General features: G+C 35.5%; 1 long non-coding RNA gene and 2 pseudogenes across 1 annotated transcript; all 3 read right to left on the bottom strand.

Moving 5' to 3' along the window:
• Positions 1-4,107: 4,107 nt before the first annotated feature.
• Positions 4,108-5,819, bottom strand: LOC125141445. The gene is made up of 5 exons (XR_007140819.1): positions 5,684-5,819; positions 5,416-5,564; positions 5,106-5,224; positions 4,743-4,994; positions 4,108-4,352 (listed from the first exon to the last, which is right to left on the bottom strand). It is a non-coding gene; the product is annotated as an uncharacterized LOC125141445 (long non-coding RNA).
• A 411-nt stretch (positions 5,820-6,230) lies between these two features.
• Positions 6,231-7,970, bottom strand: LOC125138410 (annotated as a pseudogene).
• A 1,816-nt stretch (positions 7,971-9,786) lies between these two features.
• Positions 9,787-10,717, bottom strand: LOC125141414 (annotated as a pseudogene).
• Between the last annotated feature and the right edge of the window lie 6,261 nt (positions 10,718-16,978).

Raw genomic sequence — 16,978 nt, 5'->3', positions numbered from 1 at the left:
GTTCCGTGTCACGTGTCTGCCCTGCCTTCGTTCACTCCTCCCTGTCTCCACACCTGTTCGTTATTGTCAATTATTGTCATGTGTATTTAAGTGAGCCATGTGGCCGATGGCAGCACGGAATCATTAGTTAGTTAATGTCTAGTTATGTGTCATCTGTGTTACCGTATTATTTCCTCGTCCTTTGTATTGTTTAGTTCTCATCTTTTACTGTTTGTCTTTATTATTTATTAAACCCCACTCATTTGAAGCTGTCCTGCATACAGGTCTGTCTCCCTCTTTCCTGCCTGTGACACAATGAGTCCGCCCAAACTCGGACCCTGCAGGACCCTACTGACACTGACCACGCTTCATTTTGGACTGTAAACTCATCAGAGCATTACTAGTAAGAAGGAGGAGAAAAATACACATCTATAATACCATTGTAATGATTTTCTAGCACTGGTATCTCTGGAACTTTTCCAGAGTGAATATGCAACCTCCACAGACAATAACCTTATCTGTATGTTAAAAAAAGAAAATCAAGAACTGTTTAATGCATGCATATTAAAGAATCACACAAGATGAACACCTGACTATACAGAAGGACTGAAAAACAAGAGATTCAATGAGAGAGAAGCATGAGGCGTGGAACATAAATTAACTCTTATACTCACTTTATGCACTTACACCTACTTTCTCCAGCTCAATACATTTTACCATAACTGGTCACTCTTTCACCCACAAAAAACACACACTTTCAGAGTTTTCAGAATCTTTCCTATATATATTTAATGGTTATAAAAAATGTATTTTACTTAAAGGTTCAGCAAACACTTAAATAAAATACTGTAAATTATTTAAGGCTCTATAAGGTTATAATAAGAATGTATGTATAATTCTTTGGTTATTGAAAATTATATTTAAATGTATCTATTGCACATATAATAAAACCATAATAAAAAAAAATATGTCACATAAGACATATTGCCATTGAATTAAGTAAACTGTAGTGTATATAAAGTGGTACAATTAACAGGCCATGTTAACCAGCCTGAAGAACAATTCTGAAGAAAGCTTTGCAAAGTTCCAGGCCCAAAATACAAGGGCCTGGAACTTTGCAAAGCTTTCTTCAGATATGTATTAATAATTTTTTTTTATTTTCTATATTTTCTATATTTATTTTTTTTCTATGTTATTTTATATATAATACACATATATAAAAAACATATATAACATCTAAGAAAGCAGAAAATTTTTATCTAAATCAGTCAAACAAGTGAAGAAAAACACTGATGATGATACACCTGTGGCTCAGGGTGAGGTTAGCATGTCGGCCATGACTAGTTTAATGGAAGAGCATTACACTAGTCATGGCCAACATGAGAGAGATTAGTGACTGCAAAGTGGTGGTAGGAGAGCGTGTAGACAGACAGCATCGGATCATGATATGTAGGATGTTTCTGTTGGTCAGGAGGATGAGGTGAGGAAAGATAGACCGAGAAGACCAAGTGATGGAAGTTGAAAAAGGGAATATGTTGTGAGGAATTCTGACAGAATCTGAGACAGGCTTTGGGTGGTCAGGAAGAGCTTCCAGATGACTGGGAATCTACAGCAGAAGTGATCAGGGAGACATGTAGTGCTATATGTGTCATCTGGAAGGAGATAAGAAGATAAGGAAACATGGTGGTGGAACAAGGAAGTAGAGGACAGCATTTGGAGGAAGAGGCTAGCTAAATAGAAGTGGGAAGTAGAAAGGATCAAAGAAAATAGACAGGATTACAAGGAATCGCAGTGCAGAATGAAGAGGGACATGGCAAAAGTGAAACAGAAAGCATACAATGAGTTGGTCTTGACAATGGACTTAATACACTGAGAAGGATTAGTGAGACGGAGAGATAGACATGGGAAGGATGTACAGTACAACAGATAACCATAATTAAAGATGGAGATCAAAAGGTGATAACAGGTGAGGACAGTGTGCAGAGAAGATTGAAAAAATATTGCAAGGAGCTGATGAATGAGAAAAATGAGATGGAAAGACGGGAGGAAGAGATAAATATTGTAGAGCTGGAAATAGCAAAAAATAAATAGAATGAGGTGAGGAAGGCTCTGAGGTGCATCAAGAGTGGAAAGGCTATTGGTCCAGATAACATTTAAGTGAAGGTGAGGAAGTGTCTAGGAGAGACAGCAGTGGATTTTCTATCTAGATTGTTTAACTGGATTTTAGAGCGTGAGTAGATGCCTGCAGAATAAAGAAGTGAGCATAGTTGTAGCAAGTACAGAGGTATAAAGTTGATGAGCCACACATATATATGTGTATTATATATAAAATAACATAGAAAAAAAATATATAGAAAATAAAAAAAAATTATTAATACATATCTGAAGAAAGCTATGTCAAGGAGTAGTGGAAGCTAGGCTAAGAAATGGAGTGGGTACTTGTGAGCAGCAGTATGGCTTCATGGACAGGTTGACAGATGAATCAAGCAAGAATCTCTGTGGACAATGATGTTTGCCGAAGACATTGTGATCTGTGGTGAGAGTATAGAGCAGGTGGGGGTCTGTTCTGGAAAGGAGAGGAATGAAAGTCAGTCATAATAAGACAGAATACATCTGTATGAATGAGAAGGAGGGAAGTAAAACAATGAGGCTACAGGGGACTGAGGTTAAGAAGGTACAGGAGTTTAAGTATTTGGGGTCAACCATTCAGTACAACAGGGAGTTTGGGAAAGAGGTTAATATGCAGGTTGGAGTGGGTGGAGAAAAGAGTCAGGAGTGTTGTGTGACAGACGAGTGTCAGCAAGAATCAAAGGAAAGGTCTACAGTACAAGACAGTATGGAGACAGCTATTCTGTATGGGTTAGAGACTGTAGCAGAGAGGGAAAGACACGAGGCAGAGATGGAGGTAGAAGGGATGACGATGTTGAGATTCTCTTTAGGAGTTATGAGGATGGACAGGATTTGGATTGAGAACATCAGGAGTACAGTTCACATTGGGAGGTAAAGAGGAAGGACAAAGAGGAGATGGATGTGTTAAATGAGGACATGAAGTTAACTGGTGTGAGAGTAGAAACAGATGATTTTCTGTGGTGACCCCTAATGGGAAAAGCAGAAAGTAGAAAGGAAGGAATACCTTGGTGGACCACTCTCAGATATCCCATGGAACTGTGCTCTTAAGTAGGTCCACTCATTATTAAACATTGCCATTCTCTCTTTCACTTTAAAGTAGTGCACAGAGCTCATATATGCAAAGTTAAAATAACCCAAATGTTTCCTGGTACTAACTCTTTGTGCAATAGTTGTTAGTGCATGAGGGTACTTTAATTCACATGTTCTGGACTGGTTCAGAGTGTTACCGATGATCAATATTTAACATCGTTTCGGCGGTTCTTCAGCACACATTAGAGCCAGAACCTCTTGTGGCATTATTTGGAGTTGTTCCAGAGGAGTCATGGTTGTCAGCATCAAAATCCTTGCCTTCTCTTCTTTGTTAGCATGTAGGGCCATCCTACTAAACTGCAAAGATCCCCTCTTACCCACAAATATTTAATGGAAAATTATGTACTGTCTCTACTTCAAAAAATTACATAAGAATTCATTAGAAAATTCATCAGAAAAACACTTATTTAAGATGCTGTGCCTTTTTTGAATATGTTAATCAATTTAAATAATGCCCTTTTATTGATTGATTTTTTATTATAAATGTTTAATTTATTTATTTGTTTGTTTGTTTGTTTATATTTTATAAACACCTGTAATTTCTATCTATGATCTCTACTCCAAAGATTTGTTGGTGAGGGTTGGGGTTTGTTTAATATGTTTATATATTGAAAAATTTCAATAAAAATATTAATATAAATTTTTTATCTGACAAATTTTCTGTCTATGTAACAAAGTGTGTACAAAGTGGGTGTTTACAACACATTAAAGAGGCTTGTGGCTTTTTTTCTGTTCTTGTAAAACCCTCCCCAATGACTTCTTTACATTAGGCTTACTAGTTTAGATTTACATGATTTTATTTAAATTTTATCCTTTATATGGGACACTATATGTGCATAACTTATTGTGACAACTAGCATTTTCTTACTAATTTTATAAAATAATGCAAATGTGAGATATACACAAAAGATGAGAAAACACATTTCATGTTTGCAATGTACATTTTATTGTGATTGTTTTTACTTCCATTTATTGATTATGGTTACTTCAATTGTGTTCTTTCTTTCTCTATTATTACTTTATTTTTTTATTTATCTATTCAAGAAAGTGGGAGAGCTTCATATATACCTCTGGATACTTGAGCCGTGAAGAGTGGTCACGTTCAGTATATGCAGCTAATCCCTGTGGTTTATTTCCACAGATAAGAGGACTCCCTGAATCGCCCCGCAGAAAGAGAAAGATATTAGCAAAAACTATATTACAAGGACACAATCTAAAATTTATAATAAACAGATTTTCAGGAGTTTATAGTAAGTTTATTTGCTGACATACCATAATATTAAATAGATCTATAAATAGAAAAATATAAAATGAGTTGCTGTTTAATAAAAACAAATTTGCTGGAAATAATTATGTGCTAAAAGAGGAATAAAACAGCTTATGCTGTGCGTTTAATAGAAGATAATAAATAATAACTTTTAGGTTGTAATTACACACCATGCTGTCAATTATTATTATTTTCCTTTAACAGCACCTCCCATCATTTTTTAACTTTTCTTGTCCAACTTTGCAGCAACTTTTTATTTAGAGATATGCTGTAATACCTTACAAAAAGCACCTCTTCCATCAGTAGTACAGATCATGCTGTCTGTGTCAAAGTCATCTTTCCAATGCTTCTTGCTCTCAGAGTTATCTTGTATGGTGAGATTAATCTCTCGTAGGACTTTTGATGTTCTGTTCTGTTCTTTCCTGCCCCAGCCAGCTATTGAACATATCATATTGACTGGAAGGTTCTCATTCTTCTTAGGACGTTCAATGACTTGCACACTGTCTTTCAGATTGGCTTTGGACTTCAGCTGTAACAGATTGTTTAAATATTGTTTGTACTAAATGACCAGATGTAAATGTTTTGAAAGCAGAAAAAAGTATCTTCAGTAGCATGATATAATTTGGAGGTTTGCTCTTACAAAAGTCATACTTGATTCATTTCTGCGCTGTGATTCTATGCTGTTGGGGCTCCTTTTGACTGATGTTGTGAGCTCCCAGTACCACTTCCAGTTTGACCTTTCCAGAGCATTCAGTGTGACTAGTTTCACAGAATATACATATGTTGAAAGATACTACAATGCTTCTCTATGATAATGTGAGCAGGGCAAATGCTGCAGTTACAATGTCATAATGTTTTTCTACATTTACTTGTTATATTATAGGACTACACATTCAAAATTCTAGCGTAAAACTGTCTATAAATTTATACAAAACCCCAAAACAACATACTTTGCACAGTGGGCCGTAGTCAGCACATAATTTTTTTTTTATAAGCATGCCACCACACACATGCATTTTGTTAATCTGAACAGACATCATATAGGGTTGGGAGTGTGGGATCACTTCCATTCTTCCAATTATACCACTCTCCATTGTCCCTGAGAAAACAAATAATGGGACATAATCTTGAGATTAAAAACCTTGTACTCTTTCAATTACAGGTTTAAACCATTAAAGCAACAATTACTTTTTTAATATGTAATGCAGAATACATTACCGCACAGATGGAGGACAGAAAGTACAAGGAGAGAGATGCTGAAGAACATGTCTGTAGTACACCACACTGACAGAGCTGTGACGGGATTGCTCTCTGTTACATTACGAACCTCCTAAGGGCATTGAAATCTTCCACACTTTACTCCTAACCAACAAACATTTTCATGGTGTTTTTTGATTTTTATGATGTCAAAAAATGAACATTTTGCTAATTCTGCAAGGCGTATGTAAATGTATGAGCTCAAATTTGTACAAAACACAATAAAGGCTTGTGGCATTTTTCCTGTTATGGTCAAACACACCACAATGATATATTTGCATCTTTCTTGAAACTAGATTAGATTTACAATATTTTAATTCAATTTAAAACTTTATGTGTAGCATTTTTTGTTCATAACTTATTGTGACAACTAGCATTTTGATTTTCTTACTGATATCGAAAAATGATGCAAATGTGAGATGTAAAGAAGAAAGATGGGAAAACACATTTCATATTCAAAATGTTTATTTTATTGTGATCGCTTTTACTTTCATATTTTGATCATGGATGCTTCCATTGTGTTAATTCTCTCTAGTGTATTATTTCTTTAATCCATGGAAGAAAGTAGGAGAGCTTGATATATACCTCTGGATACTGAAGGTTCAAGCAGTTGCCAGGGTAGGTATATGCAGCTAATCCTTGTGGTTCATTTCCACAGATAAAAGGACTCCCTGGATCACCCTGTAGAGAGAGCAAGATATTAGTAACAACTAATTAACAAGAAAACAATATAAAATTAATAATAATTTCATTTTTGGGACTGGTTATAGCTGTTGCAGTGTGTGTGTGCCCTGCGATGGGTTGGCACTCCGTCCAGGGTGTATCCTGCCTTGATGCCCGATGACGCCTGGGATAGGCACAGGCTCCCCGTGACCCGAGTAGTTCGGATAAAGCGGTAGAAAATGCGTGAGTGAGTGAGAGTATAGCTGTTGCACAGTAAAATAATAAGTTGTTTGCTGACATACCACAATATTAAATAAAACTATAAATAGAAAAATATGAAGTGAGTTGCTAATTAATAAAAACAGATTTGTTAAAAAAAATAATTCTGTGCTCAAAGAGGAATAAAACAGCTTGGGCTGTGTGGTTATTAGAAGATAATAAATAATAACGTTTAGGGTGTAATAACACATTACATGACACTGTTAGTTTTATTCTTATTTTCCTTTAACAGCACCACCCTTATTTTTTTCATTTTAGGCTAAAGTTTTATTTGGAGATTGACTGTAATACCTGACAAAAAGCACCTCTTCCATCAGGGGCAGTACAGATCATGCTGTCTGTGTCAAAATAATGTTGCCAAAGCTTCTTGCACTCAGAGATATCTTATACTTTGAGCTTCACCTCTCGTAGGACACTTGATGCAGCACTGTTCTGTTTTGTCATGCCCCAACCAGCTATTGAACATATTTGATTGGCTGAAAGGTTCTCATTCTTCTTAGGAAGATCAATGACTTGCACACCGTTTTTCAGCTTGGCTTTGGACTTCAGCTATAACAGATTGTTTACATAGTGTTTGAGGTCAGAGCTGCTTTGTACTAAATGATGAGAAGTAAATGTTTTGAAAGCAGAAAAAAGTACCTTCAGTAGCATGATATCATTTGTACGTTCATTGCTCTTGTAACAGGGATGCTTGATGTACTTCTCCACTGTGATTCTCTGCTGTTGGGGCTCCTTTTGACTGATGTTGTGAGCTCCTAGTACCACTTCCAGCTTGACCTTTCCAGAGCATTCAGTGTGACTAGTTTCACAAAATATGCATCACATACATGTTCATAGATACTAAAACACAAGCTTCTGCATGATAATGTGAGCAGTGGAATGCTGTAGTAACATTGTAATACATTTTTTCTATATTTACTTACTATATTATCTGAGTACACACTCAAAATATTAGCAAAAAGCTGTTTTTAAAATTTTAGAAAACCCCAAAACTACATACTTTACACAGTGAGCTGTAGTCAGCACATAATTTTTTTTTGATAAGCATCCCACCACACACGTGCATTTTGTTAATCTGAACAGAAACCATATAGGGTCCGGAGTGTGCTTTCACTTCCATTCCTCCAATAATACCACTCTCCATTGTCCCTGAGAAAACAAAAAATGGAACATAGTCATGAGATTAAGAACCTTGCAATGTTTCAATACCAGGCAACTATAACGTTTTTTAATATGTAATACAGAATACATGACCGCACAGGTGGAGGACAGAAAGTACAAGAATAGAGATGCTGGAGAACATGTCTGTAGTACACCACACTGACAGAGATGTGTGACAGGATTGTTCTCTGTTACATTTCAAATCTCTGATAAGCCGCCACCCCCACCCCCCACACACATACACACCACACACAAGAATCTTTTGTGTGGTTTGAGGAGGTAGAAATTATTCCAAAAGAAAGTAGAGGTAAGTGGAAAAAAATGGTGAAGACAGTTACAGATGAGTTTCATATTTAGCTTGAAGCATTTCTTTTAGATTTATTTATTTTATTTTATTGCTTTGAAAATATAGTAATTCAGAAATATAGTAATACAGTGAAATTCAGATTAGCTGGCACCTCTACAATATTTGACCAAGCTGGCATATTTACAACAAATATAATGCTAAATTATCTATGCAACTATTTTGGAAAAATACTTTTCCAAATTTTTGGAAATTCTAATAATAATTTAAATTACTATTAATTAATACTTATTTATTTAGTACTACTTTGTGTTGTTACAATCATCTTTGACTACATTTTAAGGAAACACCAATAAACTAACCACTAAAAGAAATCTTGTGAATTGTTTTGTTTAGTGTAACTTGTAAGTGTGTAAGTGTAACTTACATATCATATTATACACATCCACCCATGATCAGATATTTTCAGTTAATTTGTGTGTGTGTGTGTGTGTGTGTGTGTGTGTGTGTGTTTATATATATATATATATATATATATATATATATATATATATATATATATATATATATATATATATATATATATATATATATATACGTATATATATGTATATATATATATACGTATATATATATATATATATACGTATATATATATATATATATATATATATATATATATATATATATATATATATATATATATATATATACGTATATATATATATATATATATATATATATATATATATATATATATATATATATATATATACTGTACATATATCGCAGAAGTATAATATTTACATAAATAATTTGACAAATTAGATAAACTTACCAAATAAGTTTGGTAAAATTTTATTATACTAATTTCTAAAATGTTTTTGCCAAACAGTCCTGAAGATGGCACTAATACAACAGGTTAGTTGTAAAATGCATAAGACCTCACTAAAAACTCACATTGCTAATACTCAATTACTCTTAAACTCTCTTCATTACTACACCTTTTACTATCATTCTGTTACTTGCTCATTCACTTTCAGTAACTGTTATATCCTGTAGGTTGTGAATTTATTGAAACATTAAAACAGGAGATCATGACTTACTCTGTGCTCAAAGTGATGCTCGCAGCTCTAGTGGTTTTCTCTGTGGGTATTCGCTATTGTGTAGCCTTTTTTTTGATTGGCTGATAAGTGTCAGGCTCGACTAAGAACTCCAGTGAAGATGCGCTTGATTCCTGCCCAGTTCCATAGAGACAGCGGTGCGGACAGATACATTTTGGGCCCTGTGGCATATTAGATATATGATAAATAGTACGATTCTCTGTATGATAAATACAATATGTGGTGGGAGAGCGTGACAAAATACCCAAATGATTGACTGTCATGCTCAATGCGTGATACTTGAGAGCCCTGGTACTTTTTGAGAGGTAGGAGAAAACTGGAAAAACTGGAGCAAACCTACAAGGACATGAGGAGAACATATAAAACTAAAGCCACCTGACTCATGAAGAAGTTCTCCAAAGATCTGGGGGCCTTGAGGAGCATGCTGAATCTTGCAGGATCAGTGTTAATTTTTTTCCCCGATTATGGATAAGAACTGAGAAGATAAGAATAGATTTGTGGTCTGTGTTTTCTTATGTCTCAGTGAAGAGACTTTAGTCATGCTCTAGCCTATGTTTAATCCATAGAATAAAGTAGCAAATCTTCATATACACCTCTGGATGATTGCGGTCTAAGCAATTTTCTAAAGGTATATGCAGCTAATCCTTCTGCTACATTGCTACAGATAAGAGGACTTCCTAAATCACCCTGGAGACAGAACAAGTACACAAATTATTGATGCTAGTGATTAAAATTTTTCTGAGTCAACGTTGCTGATTAATAAATATATCACAGGACCTCACAAAAAGCTTTTTTCCCATTAGCAGCAGTGCAGATCATGCTATCAGTGTAAAATCTGTCATTCCATTTTTTTACACTCAAAATTAAACTGTACTTTGAGCATCACTTCTCTTAGGACACTTGATGCAGCACTATTCTGATTTGTTCCCAGCCAGCTATTAAACATATGTGCTTGGCTGGAAGGTTTTCATTCTTCTGTGGAAGAACAGCAACCATTACATCCTTGTTCAGCTTGGCTTTGGACATCAGCTGTAACAGATTTGTTAGTGTTTGAGGTGAGAGCTTACTTGAAAAGTAAATGTTGTGAAAGTAGAAAGGAATACCTTCATTAGCACAATATCATTTGGACATTAATTCCTCTTGTAACAATGATGCTTGATGTATTTCTTCACTGGGATTCTCTGCTGTTGGGGTTCCGCTTTACTGATGTTGTGAGCTCCCAGTACATCCAGCTTGTCCTTTTCAGAGTATTCAATGTCACTAGTGTCATACTGTAGATAATGCATAGCATATATTTTACTGTTTTTTTTTTACTATATTTTGGGCTGCAGTCAGCACATAATTATGTCGAATAAGAAAACCACCACACTTGTGTTTATTGTTTATTTGAACAGACACCATATAGGGTCGGGAGTGTGGTTTCACTTCATTTCCTCCAATCATACCACTCTCCAAAGCCCCTGAGAAAACGTTTTGTATAAATTATTTTTTTTTCATTCAGTACTTCACTTCAAAAGCAACATAAGCTATTAACATGCTTTCCAAAAAACAAAATAATAAATATTTACACCAGTCATCCCATTCAAAGGTTCTACACCTCTCTTGGTCTTAGTACTATATATCATGCTGTTTTCTTCAGCATCAGTGAATATTTGCACCTTTTGTAATAGTTGTTTCTGAGTGCATCAATTGTCCTCAGTGTGAAAAATACATCATAAATTCATATAGTCCTGTTGGAAAGGGGCCATTTATGCAAAGGATACTAGAAAAGAAAATAATGAATAGCAGTGGGCAGATTAATTGCTTAGGATGAACAAGAGACTGAAGGAGAACCATCACAGAATATAAAAATAGATATTGATCATTCAGGTAACACACAGGATTAAGATTGTTAACTGTTTAACTGGTTTACAATGCATGCACAATGTTTAAAATGTTGCACAATGCATGCACAAGCAAACACATACACAAAGGGACCTTTTTGTGGGCTTTGAGGTGGCAGAAATGACAAAATGAAAGTAGAGATCTGTGGAAAAAGTGTGGTTTGTGAAGTAAAACCACTAAAGAGCAGAAAGAAGAGCTGAAAGACTTCTTGTGTTTATTTGTGTGCGATTGTCAGAGTAAACCTGCAGAATAAGATTCAGTTAAGGTGTGTTTACATACATTTTATGCACTTTCTTTACAGTTAAACATTTACATGTTTAAATGAAAATGTACAAAGCTGATGAAGACTGTTTTTTTCTTCAAGATTAATTCATAAACACCCAGAAACTCGTTCTGTATTCACTTTTCACAAGCCACATAATACTTGCTAATACAATTAAAAATAAAAATTATAAATCTGCATATTTGCTATATTAGCAATCATATTTTTGTAACTAAAGTTCACATAAATATAGAAACATAAATACAGCAACCTTACCATTGCAGCACTGTTCCTCATTACTTTCTCAAAAATTCATTTAAATGACTCCATCAGTAAACAATGGATAACAAAATAGACTTCATTTATTTCTAACTAGAATGTGTCTGGAATATAACTAGAATGAATTTCCTGGTTACACAATTGCACTTTTTTTTATCATATAGTTCACAGTCATAGAAGGGAAATAGTTTTTAATCACAATTTATTGGGGCTATTATTTTGTCATGAGGACCAGTTAATCAAAAGCATCCCAAATGAGGGGCCAGAGAGATATGGCTTGCACTATGAGTGATGACACAATTGCACCATTTTCCTACATTTTAACATGCTTGTGTTGTATTCTGAAACTGCATAACAAACCTCAGTGCATTGTACAACAGGCTTTTTCTTCAAAACATATTCAAAATGTCATATTTTGAAAGGCTTTTTTCTGCATTCAAATGAATAAATTAGAGAGCTATATTGCACCTATTTAGAATTTAACTCATTTAACTGAGACTGAAGTGCAAATTAAAAAGTTTGCAGTGTTTTTCCATGGTATTTTTTTGTCATAACAGTAGTAGTATGTTTAGTTGGGGGGGGGGGGGGGGTTAGAAGCCTTTATTATCGCACATAAACATTACAGCACAGTGGAATTCTTTTATTCACATATCCCCACTTAGGAGGTTGGGGTCAGAGTGCAGGGGCAGCTATGATACAGTGCCCCTGGAGCAGGGAGGGTTGAGGGCCTTGCTCAAGGTCCCAACAGTGACAACCCAGAGCCTTAACCAATACAGCACTACAGCAGCCATTTCAATAATTTGCAAACATTTCGGGAAATCTGGTGTATATGTTGTCTGTGCAATACACATACAGTGGTGCAGGTGCAGGCTGTGAGGGATGTGTGATTACTCGTTTTATGGCATCCATGTGTGAGAATGCCGATTCGGACGTTTAAGTAGAGCCAGGGTAGAAGAGACGGGTTAATGTTGTTTCACCAAACTAACTGTTATGTTAAAATAAATAAATAAATAAAAAACGGAAGGAAAAAATGAAAAGACGGAATTATACTAACAAAAGTCATTGTCCTGTCAGTCATCGAGTCTCACAGGAGAGGCTGCTCGCGCCACTCGCCTTACGTCACATGACTCCTGCTCTGTGCTGCGACTGCGGCTCATGCTGAATGGAACACACACGCTAGGGTTGTCACCTACAGAAATACAGAAAAATAAGGGACGCCTGCCGCAGCGGTGCCACACCCCTCGGTGCCACGTTGACCACAGTCCCGATGACGTTCCAGTGGTGGTATATCATAACTTATTCATAAACAAAGTGTGACTGAGAACACAAAAAAAGCTTTTGGAGGAACTTGTGAGATGTGAACCATATTTTATTAAGTTATTCCATAACTTAGTAATTATAACTTCCAAAAGATCTTACATGAACATCATGAACATAATATCAGTTTATGAATATCAGTGTATCAGTGAATATCAGAGGACCAGATGTAGTAGTGTGCAGTATTGGATCACGTCAGGCCTACTTTCTTTTATAAGTGTACTTCTTGTCACTCCGTGCAGCGCTGAGAAGCTGTTTGTCTTTCAAACTCTGTGGCAACCCTAACACACGCTTCACTTCATAATTGTAGGGAATAAACTATTTATTATAGAAATGAATTTTTAACACAAAGCACTTAAAGATCTGGAACAAATTACAGGGCTAGTGCAGGGCTATTCAGTTGGCGGCCCGGCACTATACACTCTCACCCAGATGAAGATGGCTTCCCTTTTGATAAATTTCCCTTTAAAATTTTTTAAATAGCTTATTGTTTTGTGAATTTATATATTTCTATTGATATCAAATTATAAATAATATATTTGGTACAGAAAATGCAAAACTAGCTTATCTGAGATATAGCAAGATTTAGTGGCAGTGAACATATTTATTTCAAGTAATTACTTGTTGATTACTCAAAAATTTCTGAAGAATACAAAAATAAATGATACAGTTTTCTCTAAAATACATTTCTAATAAAATTATTATTATTCATAGTTGGGATTTTGATGGAGCCTTGTAATATTCAGTCAGTTTAATTAACACTGACACTGGGCATCATTTTGGACTGTAAAATAAACAGAGCATTACTAATAATGAAAAGGAAAAAATATACAACCATTAATATCAGTCTAACAATTTTCTAGCACTGGCATACTCTGGCACTTTACCAAAGTGAATGTGCAATTTTCACAGACAACTACCTAGACCCTATTTTTATACTAAAAAAAGAAAATGGAGGGAGAACTTGACTAAGAACTGCTCAATACTGGCATCTTGACAGCATGAACACCTGACTAGACAGAAGTACTGAAAAGACGAGAGAGACAAAATTAGAAAGAAGCATGAGTCATGAAACAAAACGTAACTCTTATACTCACATTTTGCACCTACTGTACACCTACTTTCTCCAACCCAATACCTTTTACCGTAACTGGTCACTCTTTCACCCACACAAAACTCTTACACACTTTAGGTGTTTTCGTAATCTTGTCATAGAGCATAGTAATAACAGTGAATTGCTGACAGCATTGATGTGGAGTGAACATGAGAAACATGTGGTCAGTAATATTTTCCTAATATTTCCAGAAAGGTAATCAAGTCATAAGTAGCCTACAACAAGACTCAAGCATTTCTCCCTCTCTTGGTGTGTGTTTGTGTGTATCTCAGTTCTACACTGTCCGTCTGTGTATACTCAAATACTAAAGAACATTTAAATGTGGTTCAACAATGCTAGATTGATCGCACACTTCAATAAAGATTGATCGCAGAAATCTCTTGATTTAAACAAACATCTGCTATAATGTATATTAATTAACCCTTTACAACAAAAATGTTGTAAAGGGTACCAAATAAAGTTTTTTGTCTTGTAAGAATTAGAACATCTTTGGTGCCAAGAAGTCCAATATGGAATATTTTGTGTAGTATAAAAGATTCACAGTACGTTCATTTTGCTTTTTGTTAATAACGTTATACATATGAAGATCAATAAATGTCTTAAAATATGGCTCTCATGCATTAAGGTGTTGCAGTAGGTAGCATTACTACCTGACAGCTCACAACACCTTAGTTAGATTCTAAATTCTGATTACTGTCTCTTTAGCTTTATATAGTATTTTAGTATGTAAATAAAGAATTGGCTTCCCACAGGTTAGAGACACACTATCAAGAAGCTGTGACCTACAGGGTGTTGATGAAGGTGTTGATGAAAATTGGACTAGTGTTGGTTGAGGAAGATCTGAGAGAGATTAGTGACTGCAAAGTGGTGGTAGGAGAGCGTGTAGACAGACAGCATCGGATCATGATATGTAGGATGTCTCTGTTGGTCAGGAAGATGAGGAGAGGAAAGATAGACCAAGAAGACCAAGTGATGGAAGTTGAAAAAGGAAAGATGTTGTGAGGAATTCTGACAGAAGCTGAGACAGGCTTTGGGTGGTCAGAAAGAGCTTCCAGATGACTGGGAATCTACAGCAGAAGTGATCAGGGAGATATTTTGTGCTATATTTGTCATCTGGAAGGAGATAAGAAGATAAGGAAACATTGTGGTGAAACAAGGAAGTATAGGACAGCATTCAGAGGAAGAGGCTAGCTACATAGAAGTGGGACGTAGAAAGGATCAAAGAAAATAGACAGGATTACAAGGAATCACAGTGCAGAATGAAGAGGGACATGGCAAAGGGGAAACAGAAAGCATACAATGATCTGGACTTGACAATAGACTTGATACACTGAGAAGGATTAGTGAGACAGAGAGAGATAGACATGGGAAGGATGTACAACAGATAAGCATAATTGAAGATGGAGATTGAAAGGTGCTAACAGATGAGGACAGTGTGCAGAGAAGATTGAAGGAATATTGTAAGGAGCTGATGAATGAGAAAAATGAGATTGAAAGATGGGAGAGAGAGATGAAAAGTGTAGAGCAAGAAATAGCAAAAATGAGATAGGATGGGGTGAGGAAGGCTCTGAGGTGAATCAAGAGTGGAAAGGCTATTGGTCCAGATGACATTCAAGTGAAGGTGTGGAAGTGTCTAAGAGAGACAGCAGTGGATTTTCTATCTAGATTTTTTAACTGGATTTTAGAGCGTGAGTAGATGCCTGCAGAATAGTGTTCTAGTGCCGATCGTTAAGAGCAAGGGTGATGAGCATAGTTGTAGAAAGTACAGAGGTATAAAGTTGATGAGCCACACATTGAAGCTATGGGAAGGAGTGGTGGAAGCTAGGCTAAGAAATGGAGTGGGTACTTGTGAGCAGCAGTATGCCTTCATGGACAGGTTGACAGAAGTCAGGCAAGAAACAGTTCATGTTGGCAGGTAAAGAGGGCATGAAGTTACTGTGAGTTACTGCTGTGAGTGTAGAAACAGGTGATTTACCGTGGTGACCTCTAACGGGAAAAGCAGAAAGTTGAATGGAAGGAATACCTTGGTGGGCCACTCTCAGATATCCCATGGAACTGTGCTCTTAAGTAGGTCCACTCATTATTAAACATTGCCATTCTCTCTTTCACTTTAAAGTAGTGCACAGAGCTCATATATGCAAAGTTAAAATAACCCAAATGTTTCCTGGTACTAGCTCTTTGTGCAATAGATGTTAGTGCATGAGGATACTTTAATTCACATGTTCTGGACTGGTTCAGAGTGTTACCGATGATCGATATTTAACATCGTTTCGGCGGTTCTTCAGCACACATTAGAGCCAGAACCTCTTGTGGCATTATTTGGAGTTGTTCCAGAGGAGTCATGGTTGTCAGCATCAAAATCCTTGCCTTCTCTTCTTTGTTAGCATGTAGGGCCATCCTACTAAACTGGAAAAATCCCCTCTTACCCACAAATATTTAATGGAAATTTATGTACTGTCTCTACTTCAAAAAATTACATAAGAATTCATTAGAAAATTCATCAGAAAAACACTTATTTAAGATGCTGTGCCCTGTTTTTGAATATGTTAATAAATTAAAATAATGCCCTTTTATTGATTGATTTTTTTTATTATAAATGTTTTATTTATTTATTTATTTATTTATTTATTTATTTATTTATTATAAACACCTGTAATTTCTATCTATGATCTCTACTCCAAAGATTTGTTGGTGAGGGTTGGGGGTTTGTTCAATGTGTTTATATATTGAAAAATTTAAAAAATATTAATATAAATTTTTTATCTGACAAATTTTCTGTCTATGTAACAAAGTGTGTACCAAGTGGGTGTTTACAACACATTAAAGAGGCTTGTGGCTTTTTTCTGTTCTTGTCAAACCCACCCCAATG

This window comes from Tachysurus fulvidraco, chromosome 6, assembly GCF_022655615.1.
Source record: "Tachysurus fulvidraco isolate hzauxx_2018 chromosome 6, HZAU_PFXX_2.0, whole genome shotgun sequence".
Lineage (NCBI taxonomy): Eukaryota > Metazoa > Chordata > Actinopteri > Siluriformes > Bagridae > Tachysurus > Tachysurus fulvidraco.
The sequence above is the reverse complement of the archived record's forward strand: the minus strand, read 5'-3'. Positions and strand labels throughout refer to the sequence as shown.